Source organism: Eptesicus fuscus, chromosome 17 (assembly GCF_027574615.1).
Source record: "Eptesicus fuscus isolate TK198812 chromosome 17, DD_ASM_mEF_20220401, whole genome shotgun sequence".
In the NCBI taxonomy this organism is placed as follows: Eukaryota; Metazoa; Chordata; class Mammalia; order Chiroptera; family Vespertilionidae; genus Eptesicus; species Eptesicus fuscus.
The window spans coordinates 59,596,022-59,623,157 of record NC_072489.1 but is presented as its reverse complement, the minus strand read 5'-3'; the positions used below and the strand labels follow the sequence as shown (position 1 = coordinate 59,623,157).

Below are 27,136 nucleotides of genomic sequence, written 5' to 3'. Positions count from 1 at the left end.
AGCAGATAAATAAATAGCTGTAATAAAGCAGTGAAGGAAGATTACACAGGATAAGGGGACGGAGAGAGCCTGGGGTGCTATTTTAAAGGAGGAAAGCCTTTCTGAGGCAGGGCACTGGAGTGGAGACCTGAATGCAAGGAAGCAAGTAGTAGAAACACGTGCTCCCTAACGTGAAAGGAAGCGATTCTCCTTCCAGCTGGTAGTCACGTAACACTCCTGAAGGTTACGTTAGAATTTCCACAGGATTTTCGTAAGGAATGACCTTGGCTTGTGGGGGCCATGATGAGAAAGGGAAGGCATTTTTGTGAGACAGAGCATAAAGATGCTTGCCTGGAGCAGAGTATGCCAGGAACGGGTAAATGAAATGAGGAGTGAATCTTAGGCCAAAATCAGGAAGCATGAATGGACAGGCTAGAGAGTCTGACCTCTGTTTTGCTGGACTTGAGCAGGAAGTGAGGTAACCGAAGCTTTAGGATGACCGCCCACGTCTCCATGGATACAGGATAAATCAGAAGTATGGGGCCAGCATGAAGACGAATGGTCAGGAAATGAAAACATCGCCAGCAATGGCCGTGTGGGTGGATGTATTGGACCTGGAGTAGGGATGGGAGGAGCAGTGACAGTTCAGAGGAGGAATCAGCATAGTTTGGACACTTGATGGGATGCTGGATAACCAGGGGGTGAAGGGGTCCGTGATGTCACCAGTGTTCAAATTCATTGCAAAGGTTTAAACTCGAGGACTAGAGAGTAAGATGGGAATAGAGTCTTTCCACAAGAAAGATCCAACTTACAAATATCAGATTGTGGATGTGAAACTAGTTTTCTGCTGTGCCTTTCTTAATGCACTGATAGGAGGACAGTGAGCAGACTTGATTTTCAAGTGAGCAGCTCAAATCCAGCATGCCCGAAAACCTGAACTGTCTCACTTTCCCTGACAACTAAAGGCCTTGCATTAAAAAGATCACCATTTTCAGAAACTCTTTTTTAGTTTTCCAATCAGAACAAAAATTTCTGAAAAGACAGAGACAGGCTTCTTTAAACACCACATAAAGCCAACTACACTCAAGGGACAATTGCAAATGAACTAAGAGAAAGCTGCGGCCAAATGAAATGGACCAACAACTGTCATGTTCCAAATGCCCAATCAAGAGCTGGACCAGCGAGAATGTAACAGAAGTCTATTATGATGAAAATAATGATCTCAAGACAAGGAATACTTAATGGTTTGCAAAATTTCGTACAAAATAAATATTCATCCATGTCCAACTGGTAACTTTCAAGTTCTAACCATTTTGCATGGCTGAGAGTGGTACCTGGAACCATGGGGCATTTCTTTAAGTGAGGGGGGAACAAATAATTCATCTTCACTTCAATGTCAACACAACTGCAGAATGCAGGGGCACGTGAGGAAAGTGGATGACACGCTGAGGGGCATCTTTTTTACATTCCAGAGTATATCACTGTTTGGGCAGAATGGTTCTCTTACTGGAATTGCTCACAAAGCAACCCATTATATGGTGAGAGGTACCCTCTGGGCACCACTGAAATGATTATGAAAGGAACAATCAAGAATGCCAAGTGCAGTGCACAAAACGCAGGTAGGTGGTGGAAGACAGATAAGCAGCCTAGGAGGTTTAAGTTGTACAATCCGAAGCTGCAGAAAGATGCGCTACACAATTTACGTTACAAGCAGTCACGATTGCAGAATGGGTAATGAAAAGCTCATATAGTTAAGTATTGAGTCCATAAAACACACACACACACACACACACACACACACACACACACACACACAGCTTTGCAGCACAAGGGAACTAAATGATGGGTAAATAGACAAAGAAATAATCAGAGAGCAGAAGAGAAAGCCAGGCTCGCTTTCACAAAATTCCTCTGGTTTTGGCAACATCACCTGCATGACACACATAATGCGGTCTCTATGTTGGATTATTTCAAAAGAGGGTTTCTCAACCTTGGAACTAGTGACATTTGGGGCCAGAAAAGTCTTTGTTGTGGGGGCCATCCAGTGCATCAGAGGACACTCAGCAGCATCTCTGGCCTCTGTCCCCTGGATGCCATAACACCTCCTCTGTCAGTGTACAACCCAAACTGTTTCCAGACAGCCCCCAAGGCCCCTGGCGGAGGGGGAGTCACCTGTTTAAGAACCACTTCCTTAAAGCAAAGCAGCAATATAAACTACCCCGGGAATGATCTCCCCAGGTAATCATAGGCACATCACCCTTTAAAGAGCATTCATTATTTAAAAAGCTAACATTGCTCAAAATGTCCTATTGCATACTAATTAATCTGGAAAATAATCTCACAGTAGTTTTAAGTAACCAATTTACACGAGTTCTACAAAATTTCTTTGCTGATTTCGCCTTCAATCAATCTTAACACAACTGGCAAGTGTTTGGTCTACTATCCACTCATGCAGTGCACGGTACATTCTGTGTGACAAATAAAACCACAGACTGGCACTCTCCCAAGACACAGTGGGAAAATAGTAGTTCACACTTCCTCCACTGGATGAGCTTAAAAACAAAATCCAGGTATATTTTGAGAGAGAGAGAAAGATTTACATCTACTGTGAGACATTGAAGCGGCCAAATGGTCTCGTGGTCTTTAGGCTATCAGACATATGAAGGAGCCGTTTTTACTTTTTCTAGCAATTTACTCTGAAAAAGCGCATGTCAGCTGCATGGTTATTGTCATCCGTTAAACTAGCTGTGAGTTTTCCTAATCTAGACGTGGGGCTAGATTAACTCCATGAGGGCAGGGACGATGTCTCATGTGCCTTTTCACCTCTGTATCCGTGACATCCAGCCAGTGCCTGGCCTATAGCAAGCAGCCAACTAATGTTTCGTGAAGGCATAAATGAATGAGGAAAGAAATGCCTACTTTCAAGCACACAAATTAGGGTGTCAGCTCCTCAACAAGTCTGTGGTTGGCAGTTGGCACTTAGTAGGGGGCCAGCGAACATGTGTGGATCTGTGAGGTCTCTCCCTGTATCTAAAGCCCAGCGGACTGCGGCCAAGGCCGGTGCTCTGCTTGAACCTGGTGACATGCTCACCTGCTCAGCTGTGTCCAAGAATAACACAGAACATGTTCCACCATAAAGACCCCAATTAAGACATCTTAGGTGGAAAGACTCAATACACGCTTTGCAAAAGGACAGTGTCACCCCTTTGACAGATGAGAAGGTAAATGTTGCCCTTCAGCATCATGATCCTGTTACTAAAGAATTTCTAAAGTGCTTCAAGAGCCACCATATGCGGGATGCCACAGTACTGGCCATGCTGCAGTCTCGGCAAAGGCTTGGGAACATACTGTGACACTGTGCAAATTAAATCATCACAGGCATCAAGGAAGGAGTTTATCCTCATCTTAAATGGCATTATCTCTCAGATGGAAACTTTAACAACTCATCTAAAATGAAAAATCGCAAGTGTGCCAAGAAGCGGAGCTGCTGCAGGAATGATGATGTGGCTCTTGGGAAAGACGCCGAGATTCTCTCGAAGAACAGAGGGCCCGCGAGTGGCACGCTGGGACACACGTTCGGATGGTGAAGTGGCAGTGCCCAGAAGCTACTGTGAATGGGAATGACAGGCAATTAAACCCCTTTAAAATCCAGTGAAAGACAAAGACAGTAGATTGCAGCGATGCTTCAATAACCAACCACTAGCGGATTAGCACAGGCACGATGAAAAAACACAAGTAAAAATTCCTCAATCATACCAAATGCTCGCAGGGAACCCAGGCCAAGAAAGCAATGAAAAGCAAATAGAAGCAAGGTATAATTCAGTCATTCAAAAAACACTGAGAAATGCATTGCAAAAACATTTCAACGATTTTTATCTACAGTTTAAGGCGACAAAATGAATGAAACCTTCACTAATATGAAGGAGGATACATTTCTTCTCTATTCTCACTCCACCCCCGCAGCCAGCGTTACTAGGAGATGTCCTATTCTATGTGAGAATTCCAGGACGAGGTCACAAAATACAACACACTTCCATGCAATGTGCGTTAAGCGTGGTTATACAATGCAGACCTCTCGAGTTCATTGCACTCAGTGTTTTCCATTATCAAAAGAAGATTCATGACTCACGGAGGCCATAAATGAAACATGGCATACAGGTAGTAATTACTCAAATTGTATTCTTAAGTCTTTGAAGAGAAAAAAGCCAACAATGAGAATTTGATAGCTAATGTTGCAATTAGTTACAGATACAACGCAGTGACCTATATAACTTACTATTTTTAAAAAATCTAAAATTTCCACAGGTTAATAGCATAAAAGATTCTCCACTGTTACTCAAGGCAGAAATGCAGTTCTATAAATGCACTAGCATGGCCTTCTTATAATAACTGATTAACTTCATATAAAGGGAGATCACTCATGTTAATTTTTTGACTAGGAAAGGCTCTGGTTAAACAAACGTTCCCTGAGCATTACTGTGTGCTAGGCACTCAGACAAAGGATATCTCATTCTATCCCCACCGTGCCTAATGGTAGGAAACCCTCCCATTCCACAAATGAGGGAATGGGGTGCTGGTGGTGATGTGGCTTTCCCAAGGCCACGTGAAGCTGCCCTTGTCACTGGCGAGGGGTGGCTTGTCGTAATGAGATGCCTGTCAAAGCACTCTTGCTGAGTCAGAGTTAGGGCTGGTCTACAGGATACATATTTTTGCCTGTCAAGCACCCTTTCTTCTGAGAAGCCATCTCCCTCCCTCAATCCTTAGTCATCACTGGCTCTGTGGGGCTTGAATGGAGCTGACCCCTGAGTCTGGTCCAGGAAGAAACAGGGGGCCCAGGCTGGCCACACAGAGCACAGGATGAAGCCGGTCAGCAGGAGAACCTGTCCTCTGGGTTCCCAAGCCCACAGGACCACATGGGACGGAGCTATAGCAAAACCACTGCTCTGCCTGAAAAGTGGCCCACACAGGGAAGGAGCAATGAGAAACATCACCATCAACATCGTTGTACCTCAGAGCCTTTGGTTGTTAACCCCATTCTCTGGAATGGAGGGGTGCTGTTCAGGTATTCTGTAGGATCTCCATCAATTTTGGTTTGTCTGACCCTTTTCTCATGATTAGACTGGGGTTAGGGTTTGGGGGAGGAAGACCCCAGAGGTTAAGCAGCGTTCTCATCACATTATATCGAGGGTGCCTGATTTATCACTGAGGGTTGTGTGAATAAAACCAACAGGACCACACATGTGGTTAAACACGTGTGGAACTCCCTGCAGTGAGGGAGAACGCATACCATGGGCACCTATGGGTGTCTCAGTAGGAGGGTGTCAGAAAGAACCTATTCTGGGCTTTGGGCTTTGGTTGGATGATTTGGGAGCGGGTTTCCTCTAGATGGCATGCTGTCTGAAAGCAAGACCATCTGATGTTGATATCTCAATAAATCTCACCTATAGGGGGAGGGCCCAGGACAAGTTCCCCGCCCCCATAATCAGAACTACTGAGAAACTGATACCGAAATAGGAGCTCACTACCATATAAGATGTATGGCTTACAACACAGACCGTAATGACACTATCTGGTTAGACGAACGAGAATTACCGAACAAATAAGGCTGTCTGTGGCAGAGCAGAGTCCGGAAGGAAGGCGTGTGGACGAGCAGGGCCGATTGCTTTCTTCTAAACACACATCCTCAGCTGCGCCTGGCTTTCCTCCTATGGAGGGTCACCGAGAACCGCGGTCTGAAGTGGCTGGAAACCGCGGTGCTCTTGCAGCAACCTGGACATGTCACGTCCATAGAGCCAGAACTGGGATTTTGCGCTGGCTAGCTCTTTTTGTGTGTTTTCGTTTCCTTTCCCAAGGACAAAGAGAGGTCATCACTAGCCCGAGGCATGCTGGTCCTTGTCTCTATCCATCTCCCTGCACAGAGACAGTACAGCCGAGTCTATCGATGGGGAGGCGAGGCTAGCTCGAGAGAAACGCTATCATGGCAAAGAGGTGCCGTCACTCACTGTGACAGGGAGGGGGTGTGGCATTGTGTGGGTGGCAGTGGCCTCTCTGTGTCTGTGCTGGGACAGAAGCACACAGTGGCCTTGCTTGGTCTCATGCCGACACGGTCCAGATTAACTTGGAGCTTGGCGTTGTGTGAGATGGTGTCTAATCAGAGAATAACACGTCTAGCTGGGAGAGCCAGACCAACTTCTGAACGTCAGCGGGGTTTTCTGCCTCAATGCTAACCTCGATCACCCAGGTCTGCCAAGTTCCTCCACTGTCCGTTCCTTCCTGCCTCTCTCCACACTGTGCTCTTTGAAAGGAAGTCACCAGGTGGGGCGGAAGTGGCGCTCCACCTGCTTGAGAGGTTATCACTGCACTTTTAAATCTCTCACGTTAGCCGGTTTGAGCTGGGTACAGGACACTGAACCCCAAACTGTTCTTATGAGTGTTCCCAGTCCTGTCTTCCTTGCTATTAGCACCCATGTCCTAAATTCAGGTCCTCCTGTTAATGAAAACTTGGTCACAAAGTCACCAAGATTTCTCTGAAAACAGATTAAAGAAGACAGTCTGTCCAGACCGATGAACTGGGTTCCAGGTTTTTCCCAGGGGTCCCAGGTGTCAACTGAGAATTAGACTGATTTCTGGGGACTTGGAGGATCCCCCACACCCCATTGGAACTCAGTCTAACATTCAACCTGAACAGAAAATCAAGTGCTACTCAGCCTGTCTGTCTAGAAACTATAAAACGACATATCTGTGGGAGAAGGGTTTCTGACGAATGAATGAAGCAGCATTCTGGCCCTGAGCTGGGATGATCTGAAGAAAACAGGTCACTCTTTTAAAAAAATAAAGGAGCATAAGAAGAGCTTTTGTTCTGCACCAGAAAAGATAGAGTTCTTCCACCTCAGCAGCCAGTTTCTATTCACCACAGCATCCCCCTGTGTAAGGAAATCAATAGAGACAATAAATAAATGGCAATCCCACTGAGGGCTGCTTGCTAAGTGATTAAATGCTTCAAACCCCAGATACTTGCCTGCTTCAGGGATACAAATCTGAATGAACATATGTAAATGGAATTAATGCTCAAATAATTTTCTAGTTACTTAGCACAAATTAATACTGCCCTAATTTAGGTTTGAATATTTATCCCCATTTTCCTAAGCATAAAACCTTTAATCTACTTTTCTGACATAATTTGAAAATAAGCGTGGGAATCTTTTTAATCATCTTATGCTTTCTGTGGAGAGAGAGAGAGAGAGAGAGAGAGAGAGAGAGAGAGAGAGAGAGAGAAACAAGGGCTTGCAGGACCATTTGTTCTCAGGTAAGGTGGGATAACTTCTGATGATGTCTCCACTGTCCCCACCGGCAAGGGAAGCGAACAGTCTTCCCAAGTCCATGATGGTTCTGGTACTGGGAGACCAGTTTCTATTTCACTCTGTTGCAAGGACTCTGACTGTGCAAATAAGGGCTTTTGCAGTTATTTATAAGAAAGGCTCTTGAGTATAGTGAAGTGATGTACCTGGGTCTTCTGACACATTATGGTTGAGAAGAACGTTTACACTGTGACAAGAAGCTGTTTTCTATTTGCTCTCAACTCCCTCCGTAGTGAGCATGGGGTGGGCCCTGGAGGCTACCTTCTAGTCCAGTGGTCGGCAAACTGCGGCTCACGAACCACATGCGGCTCTTTGGCCCCTTGAGTGTGGCTCTTCCACAAAATACCACGTGTGGGCGTGCACGTACAGTGCAATTGAAACTTCGTGGCCCATGCGCAGAAGTCAGTTTTCGGCTCTCAAAAGAAATGTCAATCGTTGTGCTGTTGATATTTGGCTCTGTTGACTAAGGAGTTTGCCGACCACTGTTCTAGTCAGTCTTCATCCAGCTTTTTTCCATTAGGGGTCCATGTTGTTAGTCACTTCCAGCCTGCAGTCATATAGCCTCAACTTAAAAATTATGGTCCTTTAGATGCTACCCAAGTGTTTCCTAATTTGCTGCAGGGCAGAAAGACTCATGCACAGCTTCTTCACCAAGTCCTCCTTCCCTGCCACCCACACGGGGAGGGAAACAGGTGGATGCCGAGAAAGGTGGAGAAGACAGGAAAATAGCCTCGGATATCCGCATCCTCTTTCTGAGAAAGAAGGCTTGGGTCTGAGTTCCAGTTCTCCCCCTCACTCGCTGGGTGATCTTGGAAGCTATTTCGTCACCTATTAAAGATGGAAGGAGAGAAGGAACGTGGCAGGGTGGATGGAAGAACAGACGAGAGGAAAGGGGAAGAAAGAAGGAAGAAAGAGGAGGAAAGGAGGGAGGAGGAGTAAACTGGATGTTCTCTAAAATATTCTTCTAAACGTGAGATCCGAAGGTTCTGAAATTCCCAAATACTTTAATCCTTGTTTGCTGTGCTTTCTACTTGTCTCATCTGTCCTGCCTGCTTCATTTCCCCCCTCTACTGCATGTGACCATGGTCCTGCTCACTAGGAAGGCCAGGTAAGTCAAGATTAGTATCCAGAATTTTCGCTATTACCAACCCTTCAAACTCCCAGGCACCTACTAATTGGAGGAGATGAGCTGGGTTTGAATCCCAAGGAAATAAATGTATTTCTATTTTAATGAAAATTAAACTCGATGGCATCAGGGAATAGTGTTGACATTGATTTTTAATAATAGATCATGGAGAACCAAGCCAGAAGAAAGCAACTATACAAAGGTGGGCTGGTTACAAAAAGTAAATAATCCAGTCATTTATGTTCAACCCGTTTATATCTCATCTCTCCTTATTCCTGAAATATGCTAAATTAAACTGTTTAAATTTTTAAAAATATGTATTTATTATTTATTTTGAATTAGGCATTTCATTCATTTTGTCAGAAATACCAATGTTTCAAAGAGTATATACTGAAAAGTCTTCCTCTTACACCACCAGGGGCAAACAACACTACTGGTTTCTTAGCATCTGCGTTTATAAAAGCCAATATATAGATTAAATATACAGATTACTCTTCCTCCCCTGTATGCAAATGATGAGCCATCATAAGCTGTGTACATTTTACATCATTTTTTAAAAGATTAGCAGGTCACATGGGCTCAGCCCTCATAAATGTTTGGCTTACCTTTTAAAAACTTGGGCATATTTTGACTGTCACCATCTATATTTTCACTTATGTAACAAATGCATGTGCTGAGCTTACAACATGCCAAGCACTGCGGCAGAGTCTTTGTAAATATTGCCTCATTTGATGCTCATCTGTCCTGTGGTTTAAAGAAATCCTCAAGAACGCCTCAGTTTAGGCAGTAGCTCTGCAGGTGGTTGTACCACCCCCTAGGGGGCATTTTGGAAATTTGCAGAGGTATTTTTTGGTTGTTTTGGTGATTGATGGGCACCACTAGTAAGTATTTGGTTAAGCGGTCCTGTAAAGGATGGACAGTCCCTCATGACAAAGCATTATCCTATCTTCAGTATGACTTCTAAATGTCCCATTGCATATTCAGGTAAGTGAACATCCTGTTTATGATTATTCAGTCCTAGGACCTAACTCTGTTCAACATATAAGCACAAAATATTTTTTGCATGGCTTTCACATACACTGCAATTTCCAGGAACGCAACAATGATGTGCATTGAGGGAAGACTGTATCTTGTTTCCCCGGGCACTTTCTCATGAATTCTTTACTATTTCAGAAAATCATCCCACTGACAGCAATTCCTCCTGTGGGACTTGAGCCATCAATGCAACACACCCGTATCAGAGCAGCCCATGTCTGCCACCTCCTCAGTCCACATCACCGAGAGGCTCAGGCTCACTTTTTCTCTCTCACCATGGTGTGAAATCAAGAGACGGACAGATGAGTGTCAGGATATACTTCCAAACACCTGTAAGACTCAACAGACAATGACCAATATTAAAAACGAGAGTCGCCCAGGAACCGTGGAATGTGTGTGGCTGTTAGCTTAGGACTCGCAGTGTACAGTATTGTCCTGTACACTGGACTTGTGAAAACCAGAGTAAAGAAAAGGGCAGGACTGTTTAAGTCCATATCGCTGGCAAGAGCTGGCCCTGGAAGAAAGGAAGGCCCCAAACACCCACAGCAGGCGGAGTGGGAAAAGAGGGAACAGTGTTCTGGAAAGGGACTTGGAGAAAGTGTGGGCAGGGACCTTTGTCATAACCTGAAGGGGGCCAGGGAACAAGAGGGACCTGCGGGGACTCTGGGGTAGTTTCCCTCCCAGATCAGCCTGGGATAGCAACCTACCATGAGGAACACACAGGGAAACTCCATATCGCTAAAGCCAAGGTCAAAGGCTTCATAACCTGGTTTTGCAGGTGTGATGGTGACTTACCGTAATTGGTTGTGTTTTTTTTCTATACTGATGGATGAGAGATGATAGTACCCTAATTATCTCCCTATACCTGAACAAGCACTGCTTGAATTTAACCAAGCAATGGAGATAAAGGAAACAAACTTTTAACTTAAAAAGACTTAGACAACATGGTAATTGACTCTTTGGGGACTTAAATGTAAGATGGGTTCTTTAGCCAGTACTTTGTATACTTTTCCAGTAAATTTAACCCATAAACACTGGACTCTTTCCCTTTTGTGTGAGACTGAAGATGAGATTAGCTCCCCTTTTTTGTGTGCTGGGTGGGAAGAGCTGGAGGAATAGAGGACCTGCGGAATGGAGGGTTGTGCAGTACTCAAGCTTTTTAAGGAGAAACTCTGCAGCAGCCTTTTTGTGCATTTAATGCTTTGCATAATAAAAGTTAAAAATTAATAATTTAACTTTTGGTAAATTATGCACACTATTGGTGTTAATAATCAGTGTTTGCTTTCAAAACAACTGGGAAATTTTTTAACTCAGCCTTTCCATCCTCCTGTTTCTTCTTAGTTTCTCCAATTGTTATCATCCCACCACTGACTGTTTTCCATGCCACTGCCTACGTCTGATTTAGTGCTGAGTCCCAAGACACTTTCCTCTGAGTCCATTCTATGTATCCCTCCCTGTGTCCTCACCGGGGCCTTTCCAATGTAGAGCCTGACTGGCCTTCTTCCTTCATCGTCTTCCATCCTAAACATGTTGACTTACTAGTACTACCCTTCCCCAGACAGTGCTCATTGCTGACTTACTAGTACTACTCTTCCCCAGACAGTGCTCGTTGTTGACTTACTAGTACTACTCTTCCCCAGACAGTGCTCACCAGACAGTGCTCACTGTTGACTTACTAATACTACTCTTCCCCAGACAGTGCTCGTTGCTGACTTACTAGTACTACTCTTCCCCAGACAGTGCTCACCAGACAGTGTTCACTGTTGACTTACTAATACTACTCTTCCCCAGACAGTGCTCGTTGCTGACTTACTAGTACTACTCTTCCCAGACAGTGCTCACTGTTGACTTACTAGTACTACCCTTCCCCAGACAGTGCTCACTGTTGACTTACTAGTACTACCCTTCCCCAGACAGTGCTCACTGTTGACTTACTAGTACTACTCTTCCCCAGACAGTGCTCACTGTTGACTTACTAGTACTACTCTTCCCCAGACAGTGCTCACTGTTGACTTACTAGTACTACTCTTCCCCAGACAGTGCTCGTTGTTGACTTACTAGTATTACTCTTCCCCAGACAGTGCTCATTGTTGACTTACTAGTACTACCCTTCCCCAGACAGTGCTCATTGCTGCTCTTCCACTCAAATATTCCTTGTCTACTCTTAGCAAGACTGAGTCTTCTTGCTTCTTTTCAACTTCTTCTAAACCTATTTCTACATTTTTTCTCACACTTACTGCTATACTTTATTCCCATATTAATCCATTACTGAAATAGTTTCAAATCCATCCACTATACTCTATTTCCTCTGCCATCACTCTAGTCCACGCCACCATAATTCCTCACCCATGTCTGCTTCCCAACAGATACCATCACTCTTTCACTTTCCTCTCCAACCCATCCTCAATTTCTCCAGGATGAATTCTTAACAATGTCCAACAGGCCATGTCCATTGCTTAAAACCATTCAATGGTTTGCTGTTGAACTTATAACAAAACAGAACTCCTTAACATATAAATCCCCACACGATCTGTCCCCTACTTACATCTCAAGCCTCAAGTTGTGCCATTCTTTCCTCCACTCACCATTTTCTAGTTATATAAGTAACCATCCCTCCTCCCGTATGTCCCGTAAGTGTTCTGAGCTTTCTTCCACCTTGTGCCTTATGCTCTCTGCTTTGAACGGTCTTCTAAACTCCCCACCTTTCCCTTGATGCATGCCTTTTCTCCTTTAGGTCTCTGCTTAAAGGATAGCACCAGAAATACCAACATTGTCATGGACATGAACTAAAACAGAATCCGCATGAAACTCATGAGCAACAGTGAGATGACAAAACATAAGAATAATTTGAAAAGGCGAAGTTACACGTAGAATAATTTGGAAGAGGCGAAGTTACAAAATTGAGGAAAGAAACTGGAAAATTGAGGAAAGAAACTGAGGGCAATATAAATCCCATTACAGACAACAGGAAGAAGAGCTGGCTTTGTGGAAAACGGAGACATGGAGAGAGATTTGAGAAAGTCGAACACAATGCAAACAGAAACAAGGCTAAAAGGTAAGAGGTATGATGACAGATGTGGAGATGAGATGGCAGAGATCAATTTACAAATAACCAGTGTTCTGAAACAGAAAACATGTAAAAAGGAGCAGAAAAATATATTCAAAAAAGAATAGGAAAAGAAAATCTTTCCTGGAGAAAACGGAATCTGCCTTTATTAGTCAGATTCTTCAGAGAAACAGGATGAATAGGATAGAGAAAGATAATATAGAGATAGAGATAGAGAGATAGAGACAGAGATAGAGATACAGAGAGATTTAGAGAGAGATTTAGAGAGAGAGAGAGAGAGAGAGGGAGAGGGAGAGACAGAGACAGAAATAGAGATACTGGGTGTTCCAAAAAACACGTAGACACACTTTATAGCTCAATTGATATTTCTTTCTTTTCAGCCAGACTAAGCTTTGAACAAAGGAAATTCATCCTAAAATGAATGCTACTGGAAATTTTAAAACACAGATGAAGTACAAACACTGACTTCATAATTATTTAAAGTGTCTATACAGGGTGTCCCCAAAAAAGATATATACACACTTTAACAGCTGATAACTCACTTAATTTTCACTCCTTTTCAGGTGTAATTAATTTGAAATAATGGATGAAGCCAGACTACGCTTTGAACAAAGAAAATTTATGCACTAGACTTTTTTATGGGGATACATAAGAGATAAAGTTTATGGTACAAAACGGGCAACAGTGGACACATTGAGGGCACACAAATACCAAATGAAATGGTCCTTGGTGTTTGCGATTCCATTGCTTCACATTACCAGCAGGGCCTGGACCACAACGGTCATCAGTTTGGAAACAGGCACTGACAAAAAAATTATTCATCTCTGCAGATTCCTTTAAATTTTGAACATGACCTGTATGTTAATAAACACTGACTTTATAACCACTCAAAGTGTGTATACGCTTTTGGGACACCCTATATGTATGACATTTATTGTAGAAGATGACTCGTCTGTTTATGGAGGCTGAGAAGTCCCAGGATCTGCTGTCTGTAAGTTAGAGACCCAGGGGAGCTGGTGATGTACATTCCACTCTTGAACAACTCAGGGGTTACAGGTGCCCACCTCCCATGCAATCAAAAATCTACGTGTAACTTCGCCTCTTCCAAATCCACTGTTGACCAGAAGGCTCACTGATAAAATAGTCGATTAACACATATTTTGTGTGTTATATGTACTATATGTTGTATTCTTACAATAAATTAAGCTAAAGAAAATGTTATCAAGAAAACTATAAGGAAGAAAAAATACATTTTCAGTATTTCTTTAAAACAATCTGGAAAAACAGACCTTGGGGGGTAGGAGTAGTGGTAGGTTGAGGGGGAGGAGACAGGAAGAGATTAAACAAAGAACATATATGCATACATGCATAATCTACAAACACAGACAATAGCATGGGGAAGGCCTGGAGTGGAGCGGGGTTTGGTGGAGGGGGGCAAAAAGGGAGAAAATAGGAGACATCTGTAATATTGTCAACAATAAAATAAAATTTTAAGAAGGAAGGAAAAAACACACAAAAAATATAAAAAAGAAAACCCACGTCTAAGTTCAAACTTGTACTGTTCAAGAGTCAACTAATTCAGTCTGAGTCCAAAGACCTGAGAATCAGGGGGCAGAGTGTGCAAACCCAGTCAGAGTCTCAGGCTCAAGAACCAGGAGACTGACGCTCAGGGCAAGAGAAGATGGATGGCCCAGCCAGCTCAAGCCAAGAGAGCACATGTGTCCTTCTTCCACCTTTTTGTTCTGGTCAAGCCCTCAACCCATGGGATGATGCCACCGACACTGGTGAGGGCGAGCTTCTTTACTCAGTCAACCGACTCAAATGCTAATATCTTCCAGAGACGCCATCACAGACACGCCCAGAAGTAATGTTCACCAGCTGTCTGGGCATCCTGCGTCGACAAGCTGACACGTAAATAACTATGGTAGTTATGTTATTCAAAACAGAATGCAAATTTATATGCAAAAAATCTTTCAAAACTTATACAAATAGAATGTAACTGTTTTGTACAAAATAAAAACATAGTAATAAAGACTGGACCTAGAAAAGATGTACCAATTAAATATGCAAGAACATGCCAATTAAAGTTAGGAAGAAAAGGAGTGAAGCAAGCAAAATAAATGTAATTCCTCAAAATGTTTCATGTATTTATAATCTTTAATTTCCTAACTTGATTAATGAAGAAAATATTTAAAATATTATTTAAAATTGTAAAGGTAGCAACTAGTTAGAAATTAAAAGACTATCTTTCATATGCCTCCTAAAGCAATAAACAATCTAAAGAGGCCAAAATACAAGATGAAAGAAAAACATCAAGAAAACAATAAGGCCAGAAAACATTAAATAGGATTACAAAATTGAAATGAAACAGTTATTATAAAAATCAATGCAAATGGGATCAAAAACTAAAGCCATCTCTATGCTCTTAGGGACAAATCTGAAAGTAAAAGAATAGCCAAAGAGATACCAGGCAGCTGCAAATCAAAAGAAGGCAGGGTTTGTAACAATAATTTGCAAACCAAGACAAAGTTGAATTCAAGAAGAAAAGCATTATAATGCTGAGGTTTAACAGTCATAATTAAGATGTATGTTTCATTCATCGTTACACACCAAACAATATGATATCAAATAAAAGTAAAAATTGCAGGAAATAAAAAGACAAATTATTTGAAACAAAAAAGTAAGGGGAGACTCTTTAACACTTTTCTTAAGTTACTAACGACTTTCATATACTAAAAATAAGTATATGAACAGACAAAAAATCCCACTGGATTTAATATAATAGTAATTTATTTTCAAGTGTTCATGTATTTTGCAAAAATTGGGTAACAAACAAAATCTCAGTATATTCTAAGGAAACAAAAATGTATGGTACATTTTTACCATAATTCAATAAAATTCAAATTTAATAGCAAAGGAGAAAGAAAAAGAAAAAATTTCCACTTCTTATAAATATACATCTTCTATACTACTCTTATATCAAAGAAGACAATAAATGTAAAGTAGCTGAAAATAATGAAAAAGTACATTAAATCCTCAGATGAAAACATCAATTTTAAATTCCTTTACTATAAATCATGAAAAAAATAAAACGAATGAATTAGGCATCCAAATCAAGTATTTAGAAAAGTAACAAAATAAACACAAACAGCAAAAGTAAAGAATTAATAAAGATAAATGCAGATATAAATGAATTAGCAAACAAAACTGGCAGAATTGGTTCTTTAAGAGAAAATAAAAAAACGGAGAGTAAAATACAGTACTTGCTAGACTAATCAAGAAAAATATAAGAAAGGAAAACCCCCACAAAATTAGAAATAAGAATTGAAAAATAACACACAAATACAAAGAGAGTTGAAAGAATTCGAAACAATATTTTGCACAACTCTAACTAATACATTTGAAAACCTGGATGAAAAGTCACTTATATTTCTGTCCCCCAAGTTCCCAGCCTCCCTTACCAAGGGGCCATCTGCTGGGGGGCTTTGGGGAAAGTGTCTGCATTCCAGCTAAAGGCCAAACACAGATGTACCGGCCTCTCCTCTATTTCAAACACAGATGTACTCCCAACACAGAGAGAAAACGCCGGAGACGCATAAACACGCCGCCCGGCTGAGCCACAGAATGAACCAACACCCTCTCCCTCCAGCCCTCTCGTTACTGGAGAAAAAGAAACTTTCTCTTTGACTCTCTATTACTGAAGTTTTCTATTATTTGCAATAAAATGAATTTCTGACTGGAGCATATACTTTGTTACCATGACAAACCGATGCCTTGCATTTATCTTAAAAACAGGCACAAAGCAAGGATGCCTCTAAGGCTACTTTCATGTATCATTATGCTGGAAGTGTTAACCAGTGCAATTAGACAGGCGAACCAGAAATATCAACAATAAAAAGGAGAGAGCAAATTATCATTATTTTAGATGCTAATACTGACAGAATACCCAAATGAATGAATTAAACGTAATTTCAAAATACAATTTCATAAGATGGCTGGAAACAAAATATAAAAAATAAATGCTTTTACTATGTGAATACAATCACTAAATAATGACTATAATAGAAGAAAATATCCCATTGAGAATAGCAACAAATTGATAAAATAACTAGAAACACATTTGGAAAAACAAGGCTTAAAACTGTAAACGTGTACTTGTTCCTAAAACGTAATGCTTAATATTTTATGTAAGTTTTCTCTATGAATTATAAATTCAATACAACCTCAACAAAAAGAAAACTAGAGCATCAATACTAAAGTAAACCAAAATGGAAGTCATGAAGAAAAATATTAAATGGAACGAAGGGGATACTAGTATTTAATCTTGAAGAAGCAATCCACAAACAAGATAAAGTAGTTCTAATGGTTTATGTTGTAAATTGTGTAATGCAAAAAGTGCTAGAAAATCAAAACAATACTAACAAAAACAAAGCAGTACTGAGATAATTTAACACAATTCTCTCAGAAATTGACAAATGAAGACACAAGTGTCATGGAAAATAGACATTCTATTCAAAACCATGTAATATTTCAAAATATTCCATATACCACAAAGAAGTCTCAGTTCCCAAAGGTAGAAATCATAAATGCCACCTTCTCTGGCTATAATTCAATTAAACTAAAAATAAATAACTCTAAAACTTTGGGTTTTAAAAATTCTCTTCCAGATAACTCTTAAAAAGAAAATAAAAATTAAATTGTAGAATATTTAAAGCTGACAGAAACCAAAGCACTACAAATCAGAGTTACTGAGATGCGGCCAAACTTCTATTAAAAGGAAAATGTATCGCCTTAAATGCATTTATTAGAAAACAATGATGCCTAAAAATAATGACTTAGCATTCAACTCAAGAGTTAGAAAAACAACAGTAACAAAATAAGACTAATGTATTTACATCTGCAGAATAAAATTAAAAATCACCGAAATAGAAAGCAAAAAGGTAAACTTACTCAACATAATCAATAGTTGGTTCTTCAAACAGCCCATTAAATGGATGAATCTCTGGCAATTCTAACAATGAAAAAAAAAAAGGAAAATATACATAAAAATAGTGTAAAACAAATACGAGATAAAATCAAAGTCAAGGAAAAATATTTAGTAAGAAAACAACTGCATACTCTCTCTCTCCTCAGCCGTTTTCACAAATCTTCTCAATTATGTCTTAAAAGAACCGGCCCGCGGCCGGGCAGGGGCTGAGCCGGCCAGTCCCGCTGCCCCGGGCGGACTCCTGGGCCTGGCAGCTCCTCTCCTTCCTGTCCCGCCACGGAGGCAGGTGCACCCGCACCCACGGCCCGGGAACCCTTACACGGCCCCCTCCATCCGCGGGGACCGCCCCAGGCCCCAGGGCAGGCCGGGCCGGGATGGTCCTGACCCTGCAAACACTCCCCACCCCTGCATACACATCTACGGTAACTTTAAAAATCCTCACCCGAGGTACGCTTTTTAGAAAGAATAAAATAAAAACTATTTCTTTGGCCAGGCCAAGAACTTTGTTCTTTTGTGGTTTTTTAAGATGTGTGTATGCATGTGTGAATATATATATATATATATTTTTTTTTCAATTGATTTCAGAGAGGAAGGGAGAGGGAGAGAGAGAATGACGGTCCGGCTGCCTCCTGCACGCCCCCCACCGGGGATGGAGCCCGCAGCCCGGGCCTGGGCCCTGACCGGAAATCGAACCCTGACCTCCTGGTTCCTAGGTCGACGCTCAGCCCCTGAGCCCCGCGGCCGGGCAGATACTCGTGTGCTTTAAAAATCACTGATTTTAGAGGAAGAGGAAGGGCCAGAGAGGAACATGGACGGGAGGGAGGGACAGAGAGAAACATGGACGGGAGAGGAACATGGACGGGAGAGGAAGGGCCAGAGAGGAAATGGACGGGAGAGGAACATGGACGGGAGAGGAAGGGCCAGAAAGGAACATGGACGGGAGGGAGGGACAGAGAGGAACATGGACGGGAGGGAGGGCCAGAGAGGAACATGGACGAGAGAGGAACATGGACGGGAGAGGAAGGGCCAGAGAGGAACATGGACGGGAGAGGAAGGGCCAGAGAGGAACATGGACGAGAGAGGAACATGGACGGGAGAGGAAGGGCCAGAGAGGAACATGGACGGGAGGGAGGGACAGAGAGGAACACGGACGAGAGAGGAACATGGACGGGAGAGGAAGGGCCAGAGAGGAACATGGACGGGAGGGAGGGCCAGAGAGGAACATGGACGAGAGAGGAACATGGACGGGAGAGGAAGGGCCAGAGAGGAACATGGACGGGAGGGAGGGCCAGAGAGGAACATGGACGAGAGAGGAACATGGACGGGAGAGGAAGGGCCAGAGAGGAACATGGACGGGAGAGGAAGGGCCAGAGAGGAACATGGACGGGAGAGGAAGGGCCAGAGAGGAACATGGACGGGAGAGGAAGGGCCAGAGAGGAACATGGACGGGAGGGAGGGCCAGAGAGGAACATGGACGGGAGAGGAAGGGCCAGAGAGGAACATGGACGGGAGAGGAACATGGACGGGAGAGGAAGGGCCAGAGAGGAACATGGACGGGAGAGGAAGGGCCAGAGAGGAACATGGACGGGAGAGGAAGGGCCAGAGAGGAACATGGACGGGAGGGAGGGCCAGAGAGGAACATGGACGGGAGAGGAAGGGCCAGAGAGGAACATGGACGGGAGAGGAACATGGACGGGAGAGGAAGGGCCAGAGAGGAACATGGACGGGAGGGAGGGCCAGAGAGGAACATGGACGAGAGAGGAACATGGACGGGAGAGGAAGGGCCAGAGAGGAACATGGACGGGAGAGGAAGGGCCAGAGAGGAACATGGACGGGAGAGGAAGGGCCAGAGAGGAACATGGACGGGAGAGGAAGGGCCAGAGAGGAACATGGACGGGAGGGAGGGCCAGAGAGGAACATGGACGGGAGAGGAAGGGCCAGAGAGGAACATGGACGGGAGAGGAACATGGACGGGAGGGAGGGGCAGAGAGGAACACGGACGGGAGGGAGACACAGACTGGCTGCCTCCGTTCGTGCCGCCCCCTTTCAGTGAGGGACGCGCTCCACCAACGGGGCCCAGGCCGGGCCCAGCGCTGTCCGCTGGTCACTGAGGCGGGAAGGGGCTGAGGGAATGTCTGATGACGAGACAAGGCGGGCGCGACAGCAGACCGCAGGACAGTGGCGGGACTGGGCCTCGCAGGGCATCGCGTGAAGCCTGGACTCACCGGCGCCACAGGGAGGCTTCCCGCGCTCCTCGGGCCCGGCCCGCGGCCTCCCTGCGCCGGCACTGCGGGGCCATGAGCACGGAGGAAAGGGCCCGGAACGCCGCCCGCCAACGCCCAGGAAGCAGCCAGACAGCCCGACACACAGGGCGCCACAGCCAAGGCGGCCACTGAGCAGTGGCAGGAGCGGCTGCCTAAACGCTGCGAGGAGAAGGTTGACGTAGGAGCGTGCGCACTGACGCCACACGGGGATGGTGTACGTAGGAGCATGCGCACTGACGCCACACCGGGATGATGTACGTAGGAGCGTGCGCACTGACGCCACACGGGGATGGTGTACGTAGGCACGTGCACTGACGCCGGCTGCACAGGATGATTGACGTAGGAGAGTCTGCAGAAACACTGTACAGGGATGATTGACGTAGGAGCGCGTGCACTGACGCTGCACAGGGCTGATGGACCTCGGGGAGTGTAGGTAGTCGCCTGGGGGTCATTGACGTCCACTCAGAACCAAGCGAGACAACGGAAGACTTCCCGGAGCGGCCTGCTGTTTGCAACGTGTGCGTTGTTCATTTCTGGAATTTCCCGTTTAGGACTTTCAGACCTCGGTTGCCCGGTCGACCGCAGGTGCTGAAACCACGGAAGGCGTGTAGGCCAGGCAGGTTACTGCACTTTTGTTTAGACCCTTGAGGTCCCATAAAGCGTCTTCACACGGATCCCACCACCGAAGAACGCAAAGGAGTGGGCGCGTGTCCAGGGACAGCTCCTAAGAGCCCAAGGAGTGGAGGCGTCCCGTTCTATTTCTAACGCTGATGTCGAGTGTTAAACTTGTTACAGTCTGCGTTTACAATCCGGAAAAATCAAAAATAATTGAAAAGTTGTTACGGTTGGGTTAATTTGCATACGCAGGCTCCCAGAGGCCGGGGGCAGGGCGGGATGCTTGCGTTCAGCACCACCCCAGCCGCTCCGGGCCTCCGGGCAGCGTGGGAAGGCAGAAAGGCGGCTCCGGCCGGAGCGGAGGGGGTGCTGGCAGCCAGGGGAAGGAAGGCCCATTCTTGCACGAATCTTCGTGCACCGGGCCTCTAGTGTCATATATTTCCCTTGGGCCCTCCAGGATGCTAGAATGCTGGCATGCATCTACCAGGTAGTAAATGAGTGATGATGAGAGCAAGAGTGTGGTTTGGGTGCCATTAGTTCCTCTACCACCTTCAGTGCTTATGTACAGGTGCAGATACCGCTCACCCGGCTGCCCTGGGAACCTGTGGATCAGTCCGTGCCCAGAGCCCAGGTCCTGGCCCATTTCTAGGCGTTCGGGAAAGGAAGGCTCAGAAACCCGCGTGACACAAGCAGCACTAAGCCACTGCAGAACTCGGGCGCCGCCTGAGCCACCCACACTTGGCTTCAAATCTTAAATTCCTCCTGTACTCTGAGTGTGGCTACACGGTTATGGTTCAATAAGAGATGAATATTTTAGACTCTGGGTTACTAGCAAAGAAGAAAGACAAGTTACTCCCTTAAACATGGACGCTAACTCAAGTCTGGCTGGGTTTTAGGCAGCATTTTCGAAACACTGGTCCCTGTTATCCTTTCTTATTACTTGGCTCTTTCTTGCTAAACTTTTCAATGCGGCTTTGGAGCTGCCACAGACATCCCTGGGTTAAAAGGACACATTAAAGCGTTCTTCTGGCTGGAAGAAGGGAGAGAAGCCAAAGAATAGAAGCATTAGGCTACCGTAAACAAGATGATAACCGGCATGCCCTACACATAGCCAGTGGTGTATTTGTTTTTTTGAGGGAAGATAAAGAACTTTCTCTGGAATTCTTTGATGAAATATACACTTGGATCTCACACACACACACACACACACACACACACACACACAAACACAATGTGACAAGGAGATACTTTGCATACTGAGTTGTGACCATGGTTATGTAGGAGTGTACACCATTTCCATTGAAACAAAGAAATAGGCAGTTAGAAAACACTTTTTTTAAAAAAAAACCCCACACAGAGTCTCTTTGAAAGAAGAGAGGAATTCGCACTCCACCTTATTCATTACCGTTAGACGCTGCCGTGCCGTTAATGAGCCGCCCGAGGGTGGAGAAAGTGTCTTGAATAGCTATATTCCAGGGGGTGGTTTGGCATCATCGTGGAGACACAATGTGGGACTGCAGTTGTGTGGGGGTTTTTCCCAGTGAATAGGAAGTGATCAAAGATAACATTGCCCGAGAAAGAATTAAAACAGTGTAACATTGCATCAAGTTATCACCAACGCCAATCATTACATGGATGAGTGAGCCGGGCCCTTTAAGTAACGGGAGAGGCGTGCTGTGGCATTCACCATATAATGACCAACTTCAGTGGGGTTCAAATAAAAACGCAAAAGCATGTGCCCACTCATCTGGCCAGAGCAGGGAAGGATAAGCAGGTCTCTTTAAATAAGCCACCTCCTTCATTTACATCATCTGTAAAACGCTGGACACCAGGAAGTAAATGAATTCCAGAAGGCTGCCTTGGGAGTTTACCTCGGCAATGGGAAACGCTATCTACCAGGAGACTAGGAAAATTAGAGGCACAATCAGGAAAAAGGAATAAAGTAGAAAGGACTTCTATAATTACAGTGCGATCACCTTCACACATACCCCCCCCCCCACCACACACACACACACACACACATACATGAAAGGGCGGGGAGGGGAAGCACAATACAGGAACTGAATCCATCATGGTGTGGACGAGAGTGCCTGGCATATAACGCTAGACAGCTATTTGCTGGGGAAAGTGTTGGTTTATTTACATGCTAAACAGCACCACCTTCTAGTTCCATCCGCTGGAGCAGGACACACAGGGCTCGCCACACATTCAAACCTCTTGCCCCCGTCATTGCAAAGGGAAGGCCCAGCTTCTCCACACATCTCCCAAGGGGTGGCCTTTGCATTTTCAGTAACGAGACTCCTGTGAGGAAACTTGACTCTGTATCCAGAAGGAGGGATGCGGGTGGCAGGATCACTGCTCCCCTGAATCTGGGACGTCTCCGTGGCACAGCTGCTTCACACGATGGGAAAGTAAAAGTTCACCTCCTCAGAGGACTCATACCCAAGGCCAAAGGCACCCCGTGCACCTGGCAAAGAAAACAAAGGTAAAAACATATGATTGGAGGAACAAAGACCCGACGGGGAATGGAGTGGACTGCTTTAATTCAGGAGGTCTGACTAGAGAGCGGGAGGGCCGGGGAGCAGAGCGCACCCACAGTTCCCACCGCTCGCCCAGGGGGGACAAGCACCAATCGGGAGCGTTTGCTCTGAGGATGCTGCCGTGGGTTCTGATCTCCTCCGCTGTGCTCGCCACGGCACGGCCTCTGAGCTGCTTCTCCGAATCCCCACCTTCTTGATTTAGCCCAGTGGTCGGCAAACTCCTTAGTCCACAGAGCCAAATATCAACAGGACAACGACTGAAATTTCATTTGAGAGCCAAATTTTTTAAACTTAAACTTCTTCTAACGCCACTTCTTCAAAATAGACTCGCCCAGGCCGTGGTATTTTGTGGAAGAGCCACACTCAAGGGGGCCAAAGAGCCGCCTGTGGCTCGCGAGCCGCAGTTTGCCGACCACAGATTTAGACATTGTTGTGCTTGAACTTGCAGTTGGCGTGTGTCAATTCTGACACATCAAGAGGGGGAATGTGGGCACTGAGCCAGGAAACAAAATATTTGGGACGGTGCTCTCCGCTTGCCCCTTCCTTGGACAAATAATGTTACCTCTGGGCGACTGTTTCTAATTTTGTCTTAGCCTAAGTATTTGTGAGGAACAATAAAACACACGATCAAAAATAAAAAACAACAACCCTCATTCGTTCCCTTAAAAACAAGTGAGACTGGGTAGGGAGAAAAGTCATGTGAGAAACTACACTGGCAGTTATTTATTGTCCCAATTAGCATGGAGCTTACTGAGTGGGATAAAGTCCATACGGAGATGATCTGTGCACCGTTAACTTATAATACTTTAAAAGCACACAATTCTATGACACAGCATTTGAATATTGCACTGTATGCCCACCACCCAAAGTCAAATCCGTCACCATTTATTTGACCCCTTTACCCTTTCCCCTCAGGTCACCACCACACTGTTGTCTGTGTCTGTGAGTTCTTGTCTGCCTGACAATGTTATTTCAGGTTTGTATACATCCTGTTCTGACCATTCTATTCCTAAAACGGGTGATCTCCAAACAGAAGGAGTGAGGCAGAAAAAGAAGAGGGGCATGTTAGAATTTTCAGGGTCACCTGGCCAGTGTGGCTCAGTGTTTGAGCGTCGACCGCTGAACCAGGAGGTCACAGTTCTATTGTGGCTCAGTGTGGCTCAGTGTTGGAGCGTCGACCGCTGAACCAGGAGGTCACAGTTCTATTGTGGCTCAGTGTGGCTCAGTGTTTGAGCATCGACCGCTGAACCAGGAGGTCACAGTTCTATTGTGGCTCAGTGTGGCTCAGTGTTGGAGCGTCGACCGCTGAACCAGGAGGTCACAGTTCTATTCCCGGTCAGGGCACAGGTCCGGGTTACAGCTCGATCCCCAGTGGGGGGCGTACAGGAGGCAGCCTATCCATGATTCTCTCTCATCATTGATGTTTCTATCTCTCTCTTCCTCTCCCTTCCTCTCTGAAATAAATTAAAACATATTAGAAGAAAAGGATTTCCAGGGTCAACTTCCTACAGTAAATAAATACTATTCCTTTTAAAATATATATATTTTATTGATTTCAGAGAGGAAGGGAGAGGGAAAGAGAGATAGAAACATCAATGATGAGAGAGAATCACGGATCAGCTGCCTCCTGCACCCCCCCCACTGGGGACTGAGCTGCAACCCCGGCATGTCCGGGAATCAAACCGTGACCTCATGGTTCATAGGTGGATGCTCAACCCCTGAGCCACGGTGGCCGGGCAAGAAATACTATTCTTCAGACTAATTAATTTCATAATAAAAATTATAGAAGTTAAAGCTTGACAAAACTTTTTTGGTTAGTGAAGGATATGCAAAGGTTAAAGAGAAAAAAAGTTAATGAAAACAAAAGATATTGAGAAACTGTTTTAATATGAAGCTGGTCTGAAGAACTTAACTACTAAAAAAGGAAATAGGTACAGAAATAATCTCACAAAAGCATAAGATGTGGTGTAGACCATGGGTCTTCCTGATGTCTCTATTAAAATCAACTGGCCTGGCATTAGAAAACTTCAAACACAGCTCGTGAGCAATAGACTGTCGATTTCTAAAATTAAGGGACTGAGATAATGAAACTCACCTCTTCATCCCTATTTTTAGACCGAAATAAACTTGGATTTAAATTTCAAAGCGGACACGTATTCAGATCCTCAATGCCGTGGTCTTATTCTGAATAATTGCCTTTTATTTTCAATGCCTATTGTGTCTTTACTGTACCTCATGTCACAATTTAATCTCTCTTTAAACTTAATTTAATGCCCAATTTAATCTCAATGTGACAGCTAATAATTAAGAGAACTCATGTTGTGTAGCTTAATGTTCGGTTGCATGGGTCACGTATCTATGTCACGCGCGATATTGTTTCATACCACGCACTTTCATGAACCACATCACTTGATATGTTTATTTAGGAAGAACAAAAAACCAAGCCCCACCTTCTGAGAGCCAAAACACAGGTTTTCATGGTGCTGTGTGAGCAGCAAATGGTTTTACACGTTACAGAGGCCTGCTTTTACTATGTGTACTTCACAATCACACATGGGCACAGCTATAGGTTACGTGTATTTCACATGCGCAAATCTGAACACTCCATGCGCAGATCTGAAACGACCTTATAATTGTGGTCATTACTCGGATGAAGAACTTGTATCAGTGGCTGTCAACCTTCTTCCCCTTGTCATGGTCAGTGACATCTTTCAGAGGAGTTTTAGGAAGCCCACTTTGCAGCCTAAGGTGGCTCTGCTCTGATTTCATGGGCACTGGTGATTAGGTTCACTCTCGACGGCCTGCAAACCCTTTGTGGAGCCCCTGGAATTTCTGAAACATGTGCTGCGCCAGCACGGCCAGGGGTGAACCTGAGGGCGGGGGTGGGGGGGAGAGTGAAGGATTAAAGAGGACAGACAAGAGAATAAAGCTGGGTCTAGGTGGGACGCTGCCCTCTGATTAGAGAGACAGTGTCGTGGCCTGCAAGCCGAGTCTTTATTTTATAGCCAGATTCCACGAGGCAAAGTAAAGGCGTGGTCAAGATGTTTACAATGTTCTCTCGGGCTTCGAATCTACTCAATTACATGCACCTGATCAAGCTTTGTTTACTTGCTGCACCTCCCACAGCCTATATCACTCAGCCACCTGGGAGCCGCTCTCCACAGAAACACAGCTTGGAAATTATACTCTCATGCCCTACATTCCTATTGGATCTGTAGATACATTTCATCCTCACAGTATTGTTCAATGTCATATGTCATTCCATTTTACAGATGAGAAAATGGGGACACAGAACAACCCCTTTTCCCACTGCCACTCAGCATTGACTGATCCGGCGCAGGATGGGAGCTCAAACCTGCTGACCCCAGTGTTTTTCCCCATCATTTCATGCTGTGTGTGACAGCAGAGAGCATTCTCCGAGCCCCATCCAAGGGGGCTGATAGAATGTATATAAGGCACAAGTGTCTCTTTTAAAAATAATAATAATAATAATGTTTTTATAGATTTCAGACAGAGGAAGGGAGAGGGAGAGATAGAAACATCAATGATGAGAGAGAATCATCGATTGTCTGCCTTCTGCACGCCCCCTACTGGGGACCAGGTCTGCAACCCGGTCATGTGCCCTGACCAGGAATTGAACCCGTGACTCTTCCTGTGCATGGGCCAGCACTCTAACCACTGAGCGGCACTGGCTGGGGCTGAACCTATTTTAAATGAAGTGATTTGAAAGATAGGCAGGAAATTTAGTATTAAGGTTACCCATATCTTCTTTTTTTTTTTCTTTACAATCTCTTGGGCTTACCCTTTATTTCTTAATTATTTTCTTCTTCTATATTTATTTTTTTCCACTTAAAGCTAGTAACAGAATAAAATGGAAGTGGAAATATTAAAAAGAAAATAATTATCAGTATTACCCCTTAGAATTTTGCTTTATGGAAAATATTTTTAAAGCTATTACTCACGTTGACGTTTTAGCATTCATTAATGTATGCATTTTCTGCAAAATCAGCAAACTCCACAGTCCCAGTTTGGCTGTTATACACACAAATTAATGAATGTACTTTAATGAATTTGATTAATATGCAGCAGTTTAAGATCCATTTTGTGTTATTAGCGCAGAAATGTTCCTCATTGAATGCTGCTGAATCAGAAAGCTGTGTTTGCC

General features: G+C 44.4%; 2 long non-coding RNA genes across 2 annotated transcripts; one reads left to right on the top strand and one right to left on the bottom strand.

The window, feature by feature from the left end:
• The first annotated feature begins 4,030 nt into the window (after positions 1 to 4,030).
• On the top strand, positions 4,031 to 13,479 carry LOC114227946 (uncharacterized). Its single transcript, XR_003614034.2, has 3 exons — positions 4,031 to 4,137; positions 12,233 to 12,553; positions 13,129 to 13,479. It is a non-coding gene; the product is annotated as an uncharacterized LOC114227946 (long non-coding RNA).
• Positions 6,845 to 19,943, bottom strand: LOC114227947 (uncharacterized). Its single transcript, XR_008558810.1, has 4 exons — positions 19,778 to 19,943; positions 17,516 to 17,576; positions 9,696 to 9,836; positions 6,845 to 6,902 (listed from the first exon to the last, which is right to left on the bottom strand). It is a non-coding gene; the product is annotated as an uncharacterized LOC114227947 (long non-coding RNA).
• Between the last annotated feature and the right edge of the window lie 7,193 nt (positions 19,944 to 27,136).